Source organism: Mesoplodon densirostris, chromosome 18 (assembly GCF_025265405.1).
Source record: "Mesoplodon densirostris isolate mMesDen1 chromosome 18, mMesDen1 primary haplotype, whole genome shotgun sequence".
Taxonomy (NCBI): Eukaryota; Metazoa; Chordata; class Mammalia; order Artiodactyla; family Ziphiidae; genus Mesoplodon; species Mesoplodon densirostris.
Genome location: NC_082678.1, coordinates 3,843,297 through 3,857,207, shown reverse-complemented (window position 1 = coordinate 3,857,207; position 13,911 = coordinate 3,843,297).

Sequence of the window (13,911 nt, the reverse complement as noted above, 5' to 3'; positions counted from 1 at the left end):
TCTGCAGAGTAACTTTCAACAGTTGTGTGTGTGTGTGTTAATTCCTGATCTGGAAATAAAGACACATGAATTTTATAACAGCCAGCCAGCCACAGTCAGGGGAGAGGACCCAATGACTTTGGGCAGCTGGCTTGGGCCGCACCCTCTTAGAGGCAGTGGGGTCCCAAGGAAGGGGCTGGGAAGGGGGGGGATCGTGCACGACTCAAGAAGCAAGGTCTTGGGGGGTGGTGAGGGTGCATTTTTTTATTTTTTGGGAACGGGGGAGGCTATTTATTGTACAGAGAGTGGTGTCCGGATATATTGCTTTTGTCTTCATCACTTTCTGAAAATAAACACGAAACTGTCAAGTGTGTCCTGCTTTAGTGCCTGGGTGGGGGACATGGGCGGGAGCTCTACCGGGAACTGCAAGGGCACCAAAGCTGTTCTTTCTGCTCTAGAACAGAACTTGAAGTTCCGAAGACCACGTACCTCCTAGAAACCAGAGGTGACTTCATTCAGGGGATAAACTGAGTTAGAGCGATGCTACGTGTCCTGCCTTTGGTGCTCAGGTTAATGGCTGATGCCACTTCTTAAGGTGTCTTGGGATACCCTGACCTGTAGAGCAGGGTGTGAGGGCGAGGCCAGAGGATGGGGGCTGGGTTGGGGCGGGTGGGTCTGAGGAGAAGGATGGCACTTGATTTCTCTTTGCATTTCTAGCAGCTTTGGATCCTCCATCTTCATCTTAGGGTTGTTCAAGGATTAAAGGAGTAAATGTAAATAGGACTGCATGAAATTGCTGCTTTTGTAGGTCAAAAACAGCCAAATATAGACAATTTCATACATTTTACCCTAGTACATGTAAAGGGTTTAGAACAGTGTCAGGTAAACAGTAAGCGCTCAGAGTGTAGGCTATCGTCATTGTCATTATTACTGTTCTCTAGCTGTTTCTCTCTCTCCTTATACACATACTGAATTGCATTTGTAAAATGATACATGCTTCTTTTAAAGAATTGAAGCAATGCAGAAAACTATAAAGGCAACAATAAATTATCCTAAATCTTACCACCCATCCATAATTATCATTAACAGATGGATTGGAGAGACAGAAACATTTTTATAATATTGGAATCATACTGAAGAGTCTGTTTCTTAATGAAACCTATTGAATTTTCATGAACAGAAGTTAATAATAATAAATAACCCACCAAACCATCAAACCCCCCAAGAATCTCAAGTGAATGAGGACAATTGCCGAAGTCAAATCTTCCTTCATGATAAGAGATATTTCCTGAAAGACCACTCTAAGGTTAAAAAAGGGGCTTATGACAAACATTAAGAGGTTGGAGTTACTGTTTGCCTCACCCCAGTCCAGAGCATACCCCATTCTAATGTGGGAACATCATTATAGGCTGTACAGGTGTTCTTCCAGTTCTCTTTGGAGCCTGGAAAACTTCACTAATGTCTCACAGTTCACATTCCCTCTTTTACTGGTCTCTGCCCAGAGGTAATTTTCATCACCATCTAGTCAGAAGAAGGAAAAGATAAGGAGACATACATATCTGGTTCCATCCTCTTTGGATTTGGAAGCTCATCTTTTTAAAATGACATAAGGAGTTCAGCCATATTGCACTCTGTGAATGTAGATTAATCCTCCCCATGCCCCGACCCTTGGCTGTCACTCTTTGGAGTTAATGATATTAAACTGAGCCTATTTCCTTTCTTGGGAACTGTTGTGAGTAATTACAGTACTCTTCTTTAAAAAAAATTTTTTTTTAAATTTTATTTATTTATTTATTTATGGCTGTGTTGGGTCTTTGTTGCTCCGCGCGGGCTTTCTCTAGTTGCGGCGAGCAGGGGTTACTCTTTGTTGGGGTGCGCAGGCTTCTCATTGTCATGGCTTCTCTTGTTGCAGAGCACGGGCTCTAGGAACTCGGGCTTCAGTAGCTGTGGCACACGGGCTCAGTAGTTGTGGCTCGCGGGCTCTAGAGTGCAGGCTCAGTGGCTGTGGCTCACAGGCTTAGTTGCTCCGCAGCATGTGGGGTCTTCCTGGACCAGGGCTCGAACCCCGTGTCCCCTGCATTGGCAGGCGGATTCTTAACCACTGCACCACCAGGGAAGGCCCTTACAATACTCTTCTCCCTCACTATTTTTAAATGATTTTGGTTCACTACATTAGACATGAAGTGAAGGGAGTTGTGACTGAGTCATACTCTTCTTTTTCCAGAGGTTTTTTTTTTTTTTTTTTTGCGGTATGCGGGCCTCTCACTGTTGTGGCCTCTCCCGTTGTGGAGCACAGGCTCTGGACGCGCAGGCTCAGCGGCCATGGCTCACGGGCCCAGCCGCTCCACGGCATGTGGGATCCTCTCAGACCGGGCCACGAGCCCGTGTCCCCTGCATTGGCAGGCGGACTCTCAACCACTGTGCCACCAGGGAAGCCCCTTTCCAGAGGTTTTGATGCAGACGTTTTGATGCTTTGTTATTTAACTCACAAAGATCCCTTATTATTATTTCTTCACTATTAGATGTACCTTTTCCTGAAAAAAAATATATCTGACTAAATAAGTAATATATTTACTTATTTTACTGAGTATATATGAATACACATACACAGAGTCTTTAGTTAATGTAATGCATTTGCCTTAAAATTATACGGTCTGGTATTAATATGCTAATTTGTTTTTATTTGAATTCATCTGATAAATTTTCTCCTTTTTAGTTGATAGTGTCTTAGTTTCATTTTTGTTGTAGTTATGTCTGTGTTAAGCAGCAAACTAACAAATTTTAAAACACATTTTAAGACTCTTAAGGACTTCCCTGTTGGTGCAGTGGTTAAGAATCCGCCTGCCAATGCAGGGGACGTGGGATTGAGCCCTGGTCTGGGAAGATCCCACATGCCACAGATCAACTAAGAGGGTGCGCTACAACTACTGAGCCTGCATGCCACAACTACTGAAGCCCCCTCACCTAGGCGAGTTGCCTGTGCTCTGCAACAAGAGAAGCCACCGCAATGAGGAGCCCGTGCACTGCAACGAAGAGTAGTCCCCACTTGACGCAACTAGAGAAAGCCTTTGTGCAGCAACAAAGACCCAATGGAGCCAAAAATAAATAAATCTATTTTAAAAAAAGATTCTTAAAATATTTTCTATTTATTTATAAATATAATGATCACTTATTAACCCACCACACAACTTAAGGACCAAAACATTAATAACATTACCCCATCCCATTTCCTGCCTTTTCCTTATGGATAACTAGTATCCTGAATTTTGTGTTTATCTTTTTCTTGCTTTTTAAAATTATGTGTTAACACTTTATATATCTCATTATTATGTTATTTGGTTTTTGGTTGTTTTGAATTTATAATATATATATGTATATATCTTTGTATTATCTTTCTATGCATGAACATGGAATATTTCTTCATTTATTTAAGTCATCCTTAAGGTCTCTCAGTAAAGTTTTATAATTTCTAGGTATAGATCTTGTACATCTTTTGTTAGATTTAGTCTTAGGTATTAAGTTTTTTTCTCTATAAAAGATATCTTTTAAAAATATATATTTCCTAATTGTTACTAGTATATAGAATTACAATTAATTTTTGTATGCTGATCATAAGATCCAGCCACCTTGCTAAATTCTCATTATTTTTCAGTGGTTTGCTATAAATTCATTACCTTCTCTATGGCCAATCAGGTTATTTCAAATAACAAGAGTTTTATTTCCTCCTTTTGAATCGTTATGCTTCTAATTTCCTCTTTTTTATTTTTTAAATTTTTATTGGAATATAGTTGATTTACCGTGTTGTGTTAGTTTCAGGTGTACAGCAAAGTGAATCAGTTACACATATAACATATATCCACTCTTTTTTAGATTCTTTTCCCGTATAGGCCATTACAGAGTATTGAGTAGAGTTCCCTGTGCTCTGCAGTAGGTTCTTATTAGTTATCGATTTTATATATAGTAATATGTATATGTCAATCCCAATCTCCCAATTTATCCCTCTCCTACCCTTATCCCCTGGTAACCAAAAGTTTGTTTTCTACATCTGTGACTCTACTTCTTATTTGGAAATAAGTTCATTTGTACCCTTTTTTTTAGATTCCATCTGATTTCTTCTTTCTTCTTCTTATCGTATTGTACGGGCCAGAACTTCAAGTGCTAGTTTCTTGCCTTTGGAGGGATGATTTTCCCCTATTTATTCCACTTTCCCCCTAATGCTGGTTTGGTATTTCTGTAACCTATTTCTCTTATTTTACTGGTATCTCTATACAGTTTATATGCACAGTTAACCTAACAACGTTGTAATGTTGAATGATATTTTGCCTTCCATTCTGGTCAGTAAAACAATTTTAGATCACTTTAGCCCTGCTCTAAGCCCTCCTGACTCACTATTGCTTTTCCCCAACTTACCGATTTTGAACATTTCAGCTCCGGTTTTTTTTTTTTTTTTTAATCCCACAGATTAGACTCCTGTGTTATTTTACTTGTTTGGGCTTACTTTTATGTTACTATTCGTTTTGTTCACTTTTCCTTTTTGCATTTCTACTTTTTTCTGGGATCATTTTCCTACTTCTTTTTTAAATTTTGTATTTTATTTTATTTTATTATTTGGCTGCATCGGGTCTTAGTTGCCGCAGGCGGAATCTTGCGGCACTCTGGCTTCTCTCTAGCTGCGGTGCACGGGCTCTAGAGCGAGCGGGCTTAGTTGCCCTGTGGCATGTGGGATCTTAGTTCCCCGACCGGGGATCGAACCCGCGTCCTTGCATTGGAAGGCGGATTCTTAACCACTGGACCACCAGGGAAGTCCCCATTTTCCTACTTCTTGAACTAAATCCTTTATATGTTCTTTTAGAGAGGATCTCTTTGTAAACTCCGCATGTGTTGTTTCTTATAAATATTATTGTTTTTTCCCTCATTAATGAATAAGATTTGCTGAGAAGACAATTCTAAATGCTTAGTAATTTTTTTCTTATCATTTTATAGAAGTTATTCCACTGTCTTCTGGCTTCCGTTGTTGTTTGTGAAATCTGCTGCTACCCTAATTGCCATTCTTTTGTAGGCCATCTGTCTTTTTCTTTCTGCTTTCCAGATCTTCTATTTATATTTGATGTCCAACAGACTCACTATGATGTGACAAGGTATGAATTGATTTTTCTTGCTCATTTTGGGATATTCTGTGCTTCCTGGATCTGTGTATTCGTGGTTTTCATCAGTTCTGAAAATTCTCAGTCAATTATCTTTTAATTTTTTAATTGAAGTATAGTTCTTTATAATATTATATTAGTTAATTATTTTTTTAAATATTGCTTCTTTCCATTCTCTTTAATTTCACCCTTTGGGACTCCAATCAGATGGATGTAAGAAATTGTTATTCTATTATTATTCATGTCTCACAACTCTCTATTATATTTTCCCCCTTGCCTTTCTTTCCTGCATTCTGGATAAATTCCTGGGATATATGTTTTAGTTAAATTCTACTTTCAACTGTATCGAATAGGCTGATTGATTAGCCCATCCACTGAGGGTTTTTTCCACAGTTTACAAAACAATTTTCATAAGTATTTTATATCTCCATTAAGTTTTATTTCAAGGTTATGCTTTGCATTTTTATAAGTTCTATTTTTTCCAATTTGTACAATCCTGATGATTTCTTATTGTATGTTTTCCCGTATACTTGCATTCTTTGTTTCTGTAAACATTCTAGACGTAACCCTTCTGTATTTTGTATTTGACATTTCCAACATCTGCTGTCTTTGTGGCGGTGGTGGTAGGGGTATTGTCTAAACATGTTTCTTCTGGTCCTCACTCATAGTGGGTTTGCCTTCTTGCACACTTGATAGTCTCTGTAAGGCCATGTTTGACTTTTAACCCATACAAGTCCGGTAAGACTAACTTGGGGAAACTTTCTTCCACAGATGCTGCCTCTGATTCAACAGATGTGGAACACCAAGTAGTGGCTGGACGTTTTTTCCAGCACTAAAGTTTGATTTCTTGGCTAAGGGCTTCAAAAGAGTGAGACGGAAGCTTCCAGACCGCTAAGGGCCAGGCCTGGGACTAGGACAGCATCACTCCCACTGCATTCTATTGGTCAAGGCCAAACCATATACAAGGGGAGGAGAAATTATTTCCTCTCTGGATGGCAGAGTGGCACGTGCTGCCTATAGCCACTGTCCTGGGATCTCTCCTTCACCACCAGCCTAGGGATTACTTTCATGTCTCTCTTGTGTTGGATCTCCTGTTTCCTGGATCACATCTTTCTGCTTCTTTGTTTATTCTCTTATTTTACTGAAGGACATTTTTTTTTTTCTGAAGGAGTTTTATGGTGCGCAGAAGGTAAAACTAAGTTTTCAACATGTCTGAAAATGTCTTTATTTCACTTGGACATCTGATTGATGGCTTGACTGGGTATAAAAGCCTCAGGTGGGAATAATTTTCTCTTGAAATTTCCAAGGTATTTTTCCATTGTATTTTAGTTTTCAATATTGCTCTTAAGAAGTCTGATGCCATTTTGATTCATGATCCTTTGTGTTAGGTTTTTGGATCCTCTCTTTATCCCCAGTGTTTTGAACATTCTAGATTATATGCATTGGTTGGAAGCCTTTTTTTTTTTTTTTGTCTATTTATTATTCTGGGGCACTCATTGAGACCTACCAATTCAGAGACTATGTTCTTTAGTCTTAGAAAGTTTTCCTTTTATCCATTCTTTTTTGTTTATTTCTCAACTTCTTTTAATCATATGGTAGATGTCCAAGGTGATTCTCTAACTTTATTTCCTAACTTAAAAAAAAATTTTTTTTAATAAATTTATTTATTTATTATATTTATTTTTGGCTGCATTGGGTCTTCGTTGCTGTGCGTGGGCTTTCTCTAGTTGCAGCGAGCGGGGGCTACTCTTCGTTGCGGTGTGAGGGCCTCTCATTGAAGTGGCTTCTCTTGTTGCAGAGCACGGGCTCTAGGTGTGCGGGCTTCAGTAGTTATGGTACATGGGCTTCAGTAGTTGTGGCTCGTGGGCTCTAGAGCGCAGGCTCAGTAGTTGTGGTGCACAGGCTGAGTTGCTCTACAGCATGTGGGATCTTCCTAGACCAGGGCTCGAACTCGTGTCCCCTGCATTGGCAGGTGGATTTTTAACCACTGCACTACCAGGGAAGTCTTATTTCCTAACTTTAATTCTTTTTCTTTTTATTATTTTAAAAGAGTTTCTTTTTTTAAGGTTCTTTTTTAAAATTTATTTATTTATTTATTTATTTATTTGGCTGTGCCGGATCTTAGTTGCAGCATGTGGGATCTTTCAGTTATAGCATGTGGTATCTTTTAGTTGCAGCATGCAGGCTCTTAGTTGCAGCATGTGGGATCTATTTCCCTGAGCAGGAATCAAACCCAGGGCCCCTGCATTGTAAGCACGGAGTCTTAACCACCAGGGAAGTCCCTTTAAGAGAGTTTCTAGTCTTTATCATCTGATTCTGTTATAGACTGTAAAATTTCTCCTAACTTGTTTTTAATTCTACAAACTCTTTCTTGTCCTCCAAATGTTTTTATAGCACCCTGTGCTTCTTTTATGGATGAAATATCTTCTCATATCTCTAAATATATTAATTGGAAGAGGGAGTTTTATTTTGCTTCTTGCAATACATCTATTTTTTCAAAGTTCCTTTTTCCTGCTTGTTTATTTTAGACTCTTTTTCATACTGGAGGCTTTGCTCAAATATTTAGTAATCCTTGACTGTTCATGTTTGAGAACAAACCACTATAAAAATAATAATTTAAAAAAGAACAAGGCACTAAAGCTTACATAAAAGCTCTTGTGTGTTCATGGGTGAGGGGTTAATCAACCAGTGGGCTTCATTTCAAGGTGATAACAAAGGATGGTCAGGTTGAGGACCTGGCAATGGTGTGCTGGAGCTGGCTGACACCAGCTTGCAGAAGGTGAATGGGCACATATATCCCAACTCTGCATTCAGTGGCATATGTTTGTAGCTTGAAATTGTCTGTGGGAATATTTACACCAGGGAAATCAGCAAATGCTACAAGCAAGGGTACACTTCCTCCCAAATTGTTGGTTGTTAAACATTTACTGCCATATCACTGGGAGCTGGTATATTAGGTTGGGAAACTCACAATGAAACCTGAGAGGAGTGTATAGAGGTCTTTTCTCCTAAGATACTATTCAGTTCTCCTAAGGAGACTTTCAAATTTTCCCTGATTGACAGCATTCTAGGAGTAGAATATGAGAAGAGAAATTGGGGGGTCCCTTTTTTTCTTTTATTAACTTTCACTTAAATTTTCTGTTTTCAGCTTTGCCTCACCCTTCTCAGCCACTGACTTTGGTATCCCCAGGTCCCATGTCTGTTCTCCCTTTCTTCAGAGAATAACACTCTGCTCTTTTAGGTGGTGGAAGACATCTTGATACCCATGATTTCAGTCTTTTAGCCCATCCACCAATTTTCAGTACCATGCCTTAACTGCCACTGTGCCTGATACTCCCGAGTCCTGAGCCTCTTAGGGGTTATTGGTTGGTAAATCAGTTCACTTATTGTTGATCCTGTTTGCAGGCATTTCAGATGTGGCTACATTTTAGTTTGTTGCTCCATCTTGCTTAATCAGATACTATTCCTTCATCTGTTTTCTATATTCCAAAAATTTGTTGAAATTTATTGTCTGCTTCTTTTACCTCTGTTGCTTCTGTGGTTCTATACAGTAAGAAAATTCTTGGGCTTCCCTGGTGGTGCAGTGGTTAAGAATCTGCCTTCCAATGCAGGGGACACGGGTTTGAGCCCTGGTCCAGGAAGATCCCACATGCCACAGAGCAACTAAGCCTGTATGCCACAAATACTGAACCTGTGCTCTAGAGCCCACGAGCCACAACTACTGAGCCCATGTGCCACAACTACTGAAGCCCGCATGTCTAGAGCCTGTGCTCCGCAGCAAGAGAGGCCACTGCAATGAGAAGCCCGTGCACTGCAATGAAGAGTATCCTCCGCTCGCAGCAACTGGAGAAAGCCCGCATGCAGAAACGAAGACCCAACACAGCCAAAAATAAAAAATGATTAAGAAAATTCTTATATTATCATTTTTGTAACCAATATACAATTTTAATTGAAATACAGTTGATGTACAATATTATGTTAGTTTCAAGTGTACTACATAATGATTTAACATTTGCATACATTATGAAATGATCACCACAATAAATCTAGTAACCATCTGTCCCCAAAGTTATTACAATATTATTGACCATATTCCTGTGCCATATATTACATCTCCATGACTTATCTATTATATAATTGGAGATTTGTACCTCTTAATCCTCTTCACTGAGTTTCTCTTCTCCCTATCCTCCTCCCTTCTGGCAACCACCTGCTTTTTCTCTGTATCTGAGTCTGTTTTTGCTTTGTTTTATTTTGTTTGTTTTGTTTTTTAGTTTCCACATATGAGTGAGATAATGCAGTATTTGCCTTTCTCTGTCTGACTTATTTCACTTCACATAATACCCTCTAGATCCATACATGTTTTCAGAAATGTCAAGATTTCATTTTTTTTTTTTTTTTTTTTTTTTTGCGGTATGCGGGCCTCTCACTGTTGTGGCCTCCCCCGTTGCGGAGCACAGGCTCCGGATGCGCAGGCTCCGGACGCACAGGCTCAGCGGCCATGGATCACGGGCCCAGCCGCTCCGCGGCATATGGGATCCTCCCAGACCGGGGCACGAACCCGTATCCCCTGCATCGGCAGGCGGACTCTCAACCACTTGCGCCACCAGGGAGGCCCAAGATTTCATTTTTAATGGCTGAGTAGTATTCCATTGCATATATATATATATATATATATATATATATATATATATATATATATATATATATATATACCACATTGTCTTTATCCATTCATTTATTGATGGGCACTTAGGTTGCTTCCATATCTTGGTTATTGTAAATAATGTTGCAACATTGGAGTGCATATATCTTTTCAAATTAGTGTTGTTGTTTTCTTTGGGTAAATATCCAAAAGTGAAATTGCTGACTCCTATGGAAGTTCTATTTTTAATTTTTTGAAGAACCTCCATACTGTTTTCCATAGTGACTGCACCAATTAACAATATCACCAACAGTGCACAAGTTCTTTTTTCTCCACATCCTCACCAACACTTGTTATTTGTTATCTTTTTGATGAAAGCCATTCTGACACATGTGAGATGGTACCTCACTGTGGTTTTGATTTACATTTCTCTGATGATTAGTGATGTTGAGCATCTTTTTACGTGTCTGTTGGCTGTTTGTATGCCTTCTTTGGAAAAATGTCTATTCAAATCTCTGCCCATTTTTAAATTGGGTTGTTTGTTTTATTGATGTTGAGTTGTATGAGTTCTTTGCATATTTTGAGTATTAACCCCTTATCAGATATATCATTTATAAATATCTTCTCCCATTCAGTAGTCTTCCTTTTTGTTTTGTTGATAGTTTCCTTTGCTGTGCAAAAGCTTTTTAATTTGATGTAGTACCATTTGTTTATTTTTGCTTTTGTTTCTCTTGCCTGAGGAGATGTATCCAAAAAAAATATTACTAAGAAAGATGTCAAAAAGCATACTGCCTATGTTTTCTTCTCGGATATTTATGGTTTCAGGTTTTACATTTAAGTCTTTAACTTATTTTGAGTTTGTTTTTGTATATTGTGTGAGAAAGTAGTCCAGTTTGATTCTTTTGCATGTAGCTGTCCAGTTTTCCCAACACAGTTTATTGAGGAGGCTGTCTTTTCTGCATTGTATATTCTTGCCTCCTTTATCATATATTAATTGACCATATAAGTGTGGGTTTATTTCTGGACTCTCAAGTCTGTTCCCTTGATCTGTGTGTCTGTTTTGTGCCAGTTCCATACTATTTTGATTACTGTAGCTTTGTAATATAGTTTGAAATCAAGGAGCATGATACCTCGAACTTTGTTCTTCTTTCTCAATATTGTTTTGGTTATTCACAGTCTTTTGTATTTCCATACAAATTTTAGAATTATTTGTTCTAATTTTGTGAGAAATGCCACTGGTATTTTGATAGGAATTGCATTGAATCTGTAGATTGCCTTGAGGAGTGGCATTTTAACAATATTAATTCTTCCAATCCATGAACATGGTATACCTTTCCATTTGTTTATGTAGTCTTCAGTTTCTTTAATCAATGTCTTATAGTTTTCTGAGTACAAATCTTTTACTTCCTAGGTTAGATTTATTCCTAGGTATTTTATTCTTTTTGTTGCAGTTGTAAGTGGGATTGTTTTCTTAACTTCCCTCTCTGATATTTCATTGTTACTGAATAGAAATGCAATAGATTTCTGTATATTAATCTTGAATGCTGCAACTTTACTGAAATCTTTTATTAGTTCTAATAGGTTTTTTGTGGGGTCTTTAGGATTTTCTATATATGATATGTCATCTGCAAACAGTGACAATTTCACTTTTTCCTTTCCAATTCAGATTCTTTTTCTTGCTTTATCTTGTCTGATTGCTAAGCCTAGGACTTCCGATACTATATTGAATGAAAGTGGCATCTTTGTCTTGTTCCTGATCTTAAACGAAATGCTTTCAGCTTTTTACCATTGAGTATGATGTTGGCTGTAGTTTTGTCGTTTATGGCCTTTATTATGTTAAGGTATGTTCCCTCTATACCCACTTTGTTGACAGTTTTTGTCGTAAATGGATGTTGAATTTTGTCAAAAGCTTTTCCTGCATCTATTGAGATGATCATATAATTTTTATTCTTTAATTTGTTAGTGTGGTGTATCACATTGATTAATTTGTATATATTGAACCATCTTTGCATCGTATACCATGGTCAAGTGGATAATCCCACTTGACCATGGTGTATGATCCTTTTAATGTATTGTTGAATTTGGGTTGTTAATAATTTGTTGAGGAATTTTACATCTATGTTCATCAGTGATATTTGCCTGCAATTTTCTTTTTTTGTGTGATGTCTTTGTCTGGTTATGGTATCTGGGTAATGCTGGCCTTGTAGAGTGAGTTTGGAAACATTCTTTCCTCTTCAAATTTTTGTAATAGTTTGAGGGTAGGTGTTAACTCTTTATATGTTTGTTAGAATTTATTTATGAAACTGTCTGGTCCTGGACTTTTGTTTGCTGGGTGTTATTTTATTATTAATTCAATTTCATAACTGGTAGTTGGCTGTTCATATTTTCTATTTCTCCCTAATTCAGTCTTGGGAGATCGTTCATTTCTAGGAATTTATCCATTACTTTTAGGTTGCCCATTTTATGGCATATAATTTTTTGCAGTAATCTCTTTGATCCTTTGTATTTCTGTGGTGTTGGTTGTAACTTCTCTTTCGTTTCTGATTTTATTGATTTGGGCCCTCTCTCTTTTTTTCTTGATGAGTCTAGGTAAAGGATTGTGAATTTGTTTATCTTTTCAAAGAACCTGCTCTTAGTTTCATTGATCATTTCTACTGTTTTTTTAAAAATAAATTTATTTATTTTTGGCTGTGTTGGGTCTTCATTGCCGCATGCAGGCTTTCTCTAGTTGTGGAGAGCGGGGGCTACTCTTTGTTGTGGTGCACAGGCTTCTCATTGCAGTGGCTTCTCTTGTTGTGGAACATGGGGTCTAGGCCCACAGTCTTCAGTAGTTGTGGCTCATGGGCTCTATAGCGCAGGCTCAATAGTTGTGGCGCACAGGCTTTGTTGTTCCACGGGACTTGGAATCTTCCCAGACCAGGGATCGAACATGTGCCCCTGCATTGGCAGGAGGATTCCTAACCACTGCACCACCAGGGAAGTCCTCTACTGTTTTTTAAGTCTCTATTTCATTTATCTCTGCTCTGATCTTTATTATTTCTTTCCTTCTACCAACTTTGGATTTTGTTTGTGCTTCTTTTTCTAGTTCCTTTAGGTGTAAGGTAAGATTTTTTAATTTGAGCATTTCTTATTTCCTGAGGTAGGCTTGTATCATTATAAACATCCCTCTTAGAACTGCTTTTACCATGCCCCATAGATTTTGGATTGTTGTGTTTCCATTTTCATTTGTTTACAGGTATTTTTAAATTTCTTCTTTGATTTCTTCAGTGACACATATTGTTTAGTAGCATATTGTTTAGCCTCCAGGTGTTTGTGTTTTTTTGCAGTTTTTTTCTTGGGGTTGATTTCTAGTCTCAAGCCACTGTGGCCAGGAAAGATGCTTGGTATGATATGTTTTCAATCTTCTTAAATATACTGAGATGTGTTTTGTGGCTTAGCATATATATGTATATGTTATACACATATATATCTTTATATATATATGATTATTTTAAGTTGATGATCTCAAGGTTGAACGTATTCTAACAACCCTGCCTTTTTACTCCCCCCACTACGTTTAATGTTTTTGACATAATTCATCATTTATCTGTTTGTTTGTTTGTTTGTGGTACACAGGCCTCTCACTGTTGCAGCCTCTCCCACTGCGGAGCACAGGCTCCGGACGCGCAGGCTCAGCGGCCATGGCTCATGGGCCCAGCCGCTCCGCAGCATGTGGGATCTTCCTGGACCGGGGCATGAACCTGTGTCCCCTGCATCGGCAGGCGGACTCTCAAACACTGCACCACCAGGGAAGCCCTATATCTGTTTTATGTATCCCTTAACTACTTACTGTATGTATAGGTGATTTTACTACTTTTGTCCTTTATTCTTCCTACCTGCTTAATAAGTGGTTGATCTACTACCTTTACTGTATGTTTGCCTTTACCAATGAGATTTTTTCCTTTCATAATTTTCATATTTTTAGTTATGGTCTTTTCACTTCCACTGAGAGAAGTTCTCTTAACATTTCTTATAAAGCCAGTTTAGTAGTGCTGAACTTCTTTGTTTTTGCTTGTCTGTAAAACTCTTCAAATCTGAATGATAGCCTTGTCATGTAGAGTATTCTTGGTTGTAGGTTTTTTCCTTTTATCACTTTGAATATAT